At 39.4% G+C, this 6,392-nt stretch overlaps 1 pseudogene; it reads left to right on the plus strand.

The window, feature by feature from the left end:
• Positions 1–3,348: 3,348 nt before the first annotated feature.
• On the plus strand, positions 3,349–4,768 carry LOC102845607 (annotated as a pseudogene).
• Positions 4,769–6,392: the final 1,624 nt, after the last annotated feature.

Raw genomic sequence — 6,392 nt, forward strand, 5'->3', positions numbered from 1 at the left:
GTGCCCATTTTGTGATTGGGTTGTTTACCTTTTTCTTGTTGAGGTATGGAATATTCTATAAATTTTAGATGTAAATCCTTTATCAGATATGTCATTGCCAAACATTTTTCCCAATTTGTGCATTTCCTTCTTACCCTGTTGGAGAAGTTTTTTTTAATATAAATTGGGATATGATTTTTAGAACGCCCCATTCGTCTATCTTATTCTCTCCTGGTTGTAGGTTTTTCATTATGCTTGGAAGACTGTTCATGTTGTGGATTAGGGCTTATGGAGTTCTTCCTAGCTTATAGAATTCTTCCTAGCTTTTCTCTGATTAATTTTATCGTCTTGGGTTTTACCGAGAAATCAAGAGGACAACCACTGGGTCAACTGACTGAAAGAGATCTATATTTGCTCCCAGTTCAAAGAAAGGTGACCCGACACAATGTGGAAATTATCAAACAATATAATTAACATCACATGAAAGCAAGATTCTGCTGGAAATTACCCAAAAATCACTGGAACAACACATTAACAGAGAACTGCCAGGGCGCAGGCTAGGTTTAAAAGAGGTCATGGTACCAAGGATATTATAGCTAATGTTAGATGGATCTTGGCTGAAAGCAGAATGTACCAGAGGAATATCTATCAGTGTTTCACCAACTATGCAAAGGCATTTGACTTTGTGGATCACAACGAACTGTGGCTAACTCTGAGAAGAATAAGAATCCTAGAACAGTTGATCGTGCTTATACGAAAACTATACTTGGACCAGGAGGGAGGTGTCACAATAGAATAAGGAAACACTGCATGCAAATGACACAACCTTACTTGATGAAACTGAGGACCTGAAGTGCTTGTTGCAGAAGGTTGAGGACTGCAGCCTTAAATATGGATTGAAGCTAAACATCAAGAAAACAAAGTTTCTCACCACTGGGATGATTGACAGCACCATGATAGATGGTGAAGAGATTGAGATTGTTAATAGTTTCAGTTTGCTTAGCTCCACAGTCAACATTCTTGGTATCAGAAGCCAGTAAATACAAAGATGAATTGCACTGGCAAAGTCTGCTGTCAGGGACCTCTCCAGAGTACGGACAACAATGTCATTCTGGAGACTACAGTGCACTGATCCAGGCCATAGTCTTCACAAATACTTGCTGTATATCTGAAAGCTAGACAACGACTAGGGATGATAAAAAGAGAATTGATGCCTTTGAGTTGTGATGATGGAGAAGAGTATTGAATATACCTTAGATTGATAGGAGAACTGACAGGGTTGTCCTAAAGAGGGTGAAACTAGGTTGCTCCTTGGAGGCAAAGATTCTGACGCTTCATCTGATATACTTTGGTCATGTTGCAAGGAGTGACCAGTCCTTGGAGAGGAACATCATACTTGGGAGGGGGGAGGACAGCGCAGGAGAGGAAGATTCTCGATGAGATGCATTGACTCACTGATTGGGATAATGGAGGTAGGTGTGCCAGAGACAATAAGGTTGGGCACAAGATAGAGCAGGGTTCAGAGCTGTTGTACATAGGGTCACTATGAGTCTCAAGCTACTCGACGGCACATAACAACAGTAATAACAAGTTTTACTTCTAGGTCCCTGATCCACTTTGAGATGGTTTTTGTGTAAGATATAATATGTAGATCTTGCTTAAGTCTTCTGTAGATAGTTTTCTAATATTGCCAACATCATTTATTAAAGAGACTGTCCTTTCCTCACTCAACTGATTCCATCTTTTTGTTAAAGATCAGTTGACCAGAGGTGGATGAGCTGATTTCTGGGTTGTCAATTCTGCTTCATTGATCTATGTGTCTGTTGCTGTCCCAGTACCATGCTGGCTTGACAACCACAGTTGTGTAGTAGGATTTGAGATCAGAAAGTGTGATGTCACGTACCTTGTTTCTCTTTTTTAGAAATGTTTTGCTTATTTAGTGTCTCTTCCCATTCCAAATAAAACTGAAAATCTTCTTTACCAGCTCATTGAAGAATGGAATAGTTTTCTGTGTTGATATTGCATTGAAAGTGCAGATTGCAAGACAATGAAAGAATCTTTTCTTTTACTTTTCCATAATTTTTGGACTCATGTACTTATAACTTGTTAGTCAAATTTGTGTCTTCTAGGTTGCAACACTCCCATGATACATCTTGAAGGATATGTACATGTACAGCCAAGCACAATCAATAAGAGTGCATCTGAATTCCAAAATCAATCTCCATAATAGTCTATGTGTTTCCTACTGCCAAAGGGGCCCTTTAGAGTAGTGAGAGAAGATCTTCACCCTGAAACCCACAGCGTCCCTTTTCAGCAGGAAGTAGCTAAGAGAATACGCCGTCCCCTTTTCCTTATGACTCAGGGTGAAGTCTCTCTCAGGGAGGAGTGATAGGGAATGGCAAAGGATACACTGACAAAGAAGATTAATCAGAACTGGCTTTGACAAGCACTGTGGCATTTGGACAAGAACAAACTGGGAGGAGGGTAGAGAGAATAGTGCAACAATGAATGAGTGGAAGCCCAAAATCTCTGTAAATGTTTATGAAAATTAATAAAATATAATTATAGAAAAAAAAAGAAAGTGCAGATTGCCTTTGGTAGAATTATAATTTTCACAATATTGAGTCTTCCTATCTGTGGTATATTTTTCTATTTCTCCAGATCTCTTTTTGTTTCTTGTGGTAATGTTTTGTAATTTTCTGTATTTAGATCTTTATTTAGATTTATTCTAGTTAGATTTATTCCCAAATGTTTCATCTTGTGATTAGCTATTGTAATTGGTATTTTTTTTCTTAGCTCCATTTCTATATTCTCTCTGTTGTTATAGGGAAATCCAATTGATTTTTAATTTTTTTCCTCCAATTGATTTTTGTATGTTGATCTTGTACTCTGCTACTTTGCTGAATTAGTCAACTATGTCCAATAGTGTTCTCGCTGAATCTTTACAGTTTTCTAAGTATATTATTGTATCATCTGCATATAGAGATTATTTTACCTCCTTTTTGCCAATTTGTATACTTCTTATTTCCTTGTCTTGTCTTATTGCTCTTGCTAATACTTCTAATACGATATTGAATAGGAAAAGTGGACATCCTTACCTAGTTCCTGTTCTCAAATGGAATGTGAAAAGATTATGGTTTAAAATAGGTGTATCTTAGTCTTCAAAATGACATCATTGCTCTTCAGCACTTGGAGAGATCCCTGACAAAAGACTTCCCCCATATTATATATATGTTTTGACTTCTTGGCTGCAGTGGTGCCAAGGATGTTGATTGTGGATCCAAGCAAGATGAAGTTACTGAAAATGTCTCTCTCTTCTCTATTATGATGTTGCTGATTTTCTCAGTGGTGAGGATTTTTGTTTTCTTGATGTTAAAATGTAACCAGTATTGGAAGAATTGGCGGCCCCCGCTCGTGGCCTTGAGTGGCCGCCGCCTGCGGGTCCAGCGCTCATGGCAGGGGCTGCCGAGGATTCCGAGTTTCCGCCAGCCCCCCAACCTCAGCCCCAGCAGGATGTCCTCGTTGCCCCAGGCTTCTGAGGCTTTGAGCCCCAAACTCTGGAGAACTTGGGGCAGGGGGGTTTGATGGAGCTGTGGGAAATGTTGAAGCGTCAGGAGAGACTTTTGCTCAACGAAAAATTTATTTGCAAATTGCCTGACAAGGTAAAAATATCATAGACTCTGTTGTCCAACTGAAAGTGGCCATTGGAGAATGTGAAGAAGAGTCTACAGGAAAAAGTGAACTCTCTCATCTTGTTAAATTGGATTGTAAATTGAGGCAAAAAGTGATTGCACTGGTTGACGTAGACACAGAAAGGGCACAGAATTCTGAACAGATCCTTGATATACTTCATCATTAGTTCTTGGTTGTTCCTCTGTAGATAACAGCAAGTCGTCTAAAGCAACATCTCTAAAACATGCAGTTGAACCTCTCTTTCACAAAAGCAATGAAGGGACTTCAGAGGCAGAGGAGACAGCTCCCAGTAGCAGAGCCAGTGCATCTTCCTCATCCGAAGTGAGCAGGTGTCTCCCTCAGCGTCATGTTTCAAGTCAAGAAGCAGCTATGTCCAGTACCTCTGACAACCTGCATATTGATAGGTTACAAAGGATTACAATTGCAGACCAAGAGAAACACAGCTCAAAAGAAAACACAAGTAGTGATGACCTGACAGGCTTTCCTAGTTGCACTCAGAAGAAGCCACACTATATGGAAGTGCTAGAAATGCCAGCCAGAAACCCAGTGCCTTCATCACATAAATTTAAAAACAAGTGGAGGGACAGCGCAGGAGAGGAAGGCCCTCTATGAGGTGGATTGGTTCAGTGACTGGGATAACTGGAATGGGAGTGTCAGAGACAGTGCGATTGGCACAGGACAAAGTGGAGTTTAGGGCTGTTGTACATAGGGTTGCTATGAGTCGCAAGTGACTCGATGGCACATAACAACAACAACAATTACTTTCCCAACCAAATGATTCATCTAGTCTGAGCCAGAGAAGAGTCGCTCCTATTTCTTCAAAGAATGGAGGCAGAGGGACAAGAAACATATTGATGAAATCACAGCAGCTCGGCTTCTACCATTTCACTAGATGCCAAAACAGCTGCTCTCCATAGGAGAGTCTTTAACACAGCAGAAATAGCAGTATGAGGAAATGCAAGCCAAGCTCGCAGCACAAAAATTAGCCAAAAGACTGAATATTAAAATGCAGAGCTATAATCCAGAATGGAAGACTTTGGGGAAATACTGAGAAGTGAGGGATGAAGCTGATCAGTGCTCTGATGATGAATTGTGAAGATGAGCATTGGAATGGATGATGTAAACCTTTCGCTATTAAGATGCCCTTCCCTTAATAGTGACATCAGACTTTCTAACACATGTCAGGATCAGTGTCAGACATTGCTGAGAGAAAGAATTTAATAACATTACATTAAGGTAGCTATTTTTTTTAAAAGTCCAGTTCATCTTTCAGAAGATTAGTTTCATGTGCTTGAAAAGTTTAATATTTGAATATTGTATTTACCTTCAATGTATTAAAACCTTACAATAGGGGGAGCTCTGGTGGCCTAGTGGCAAGAAGCTGCACTGCAATCCCAGAGGAACGCGGTTCAAATCCACCAGATGCTCTGCCGGAGAAGGAGGCGCAATATCCTCCTGTACCAGTCAGATCTGATTTGACGGTACACGCACACAAAATAATAAAAACAAAACAAAAAAACCCCAACTTTACAATATGCTTTACATTGGTCTGATATTTTAATATATAACAGCACTTTCCCCACCATGAATCAAATGAAACAAGTAAGATTGCTGTTCACCTTGTCCTCCCTCTATTCAATATAAGTCCAAAATCATTTACTATGTGTCTTTCATTGAAATACACAGGTGTCCCTGACATCCCATAAAATGAATCTGGAAGATATAGTTCTTTTTTTGTATAAGGAGCAACCTACGGTGTTTGTATGCAAGTTTACATGATGCTGCTGAGTGAAGTTCTTAAGAAATACGTGAATACTTAACAAATGCTTATTTCCTTCTGTCTTCCTTTAGAAAGAATGTCATCTTTTTTCTGATTGCTTTTTTCTCCTCCTTGGTAGTTAGAACATCACATGTCGAGCTGCTAACTGAAGGTCACTAGTTCAAATCCACTGTTTGTTCTGTGGGAGAAAGATGAGTACTCTGCTCCTGTAAAGATTTACAGCCTTGGAAACCTACTGGAGGGGGCTATGAGATAACTCAGCAGCACTGGTGGAAGATTTTTCTAGGCGATCACATTTACCTGGAGTGACGTGAAGCCTAACAGAGGTCTGAATCTCCATGAAGGAAGCACCTGTGTTTGCTCTTTAACTTTAATTGACTTCTGTGCTCCAACAGATTCAGCAGGTTCATTTATGAGACTTTAGCGTTTGATAAGGAAATAGTTTTTTTTAAAGCTACAGTTATTTTGTACAACATCACTTCTCCTCATTCATAAAATAGAGGATATGCAGGCTACAGAAATTTCAGTCTCGTGTGTGTGTGTGTGTGTGTGTGTGTGTGTGTGTGTGTGTGTATACACACTCGTATCATCTTAAAGGACTTTATGATATCTCCGGAGAAATTAACACTTGCACTATCAAAGATTTCGTTATATATTGAAGCTTTTAAACAGTGTTGAAGGAAATAAAATTTTACAAAAACTTAAAAAAAAGTAACCAATATTGAAGACCATAATGTTTGATTCTCTGCAGCAAGTGTTTCAAGTCCTCCTCAACTTTCAGCAAGAAAAATTGTGTCATCTGTACAATGTAGGTTGTTGATGAATCTTCCTCCAATCCTCATGCCACATTCTTCTTCATAGAGTCCAGCTTCTCAAATGATTTGTTCTGCATACAGAACAAAAATACACATTGAATAGGTATGTTGTTGTTGTTATGTGC

The sequence above is a fragment of the Elephantulus edwardii genome, unplaced genomic scaffold, assembly GCF_000299155.1.
Source record: "Elephantulus edwardii isolate Elephantulus edwardi_28Jun2011 unplaced genomic scaffold, EleEdw1.0 scaffold00135, whole genome shotgun sequence".
Lineage (NCBI taxonomy): Eukaryota > Metazoa > Chordata > Mammalia > Macroscelidea > Macroscelididae > Elephantulus > Elephantulus edwardii.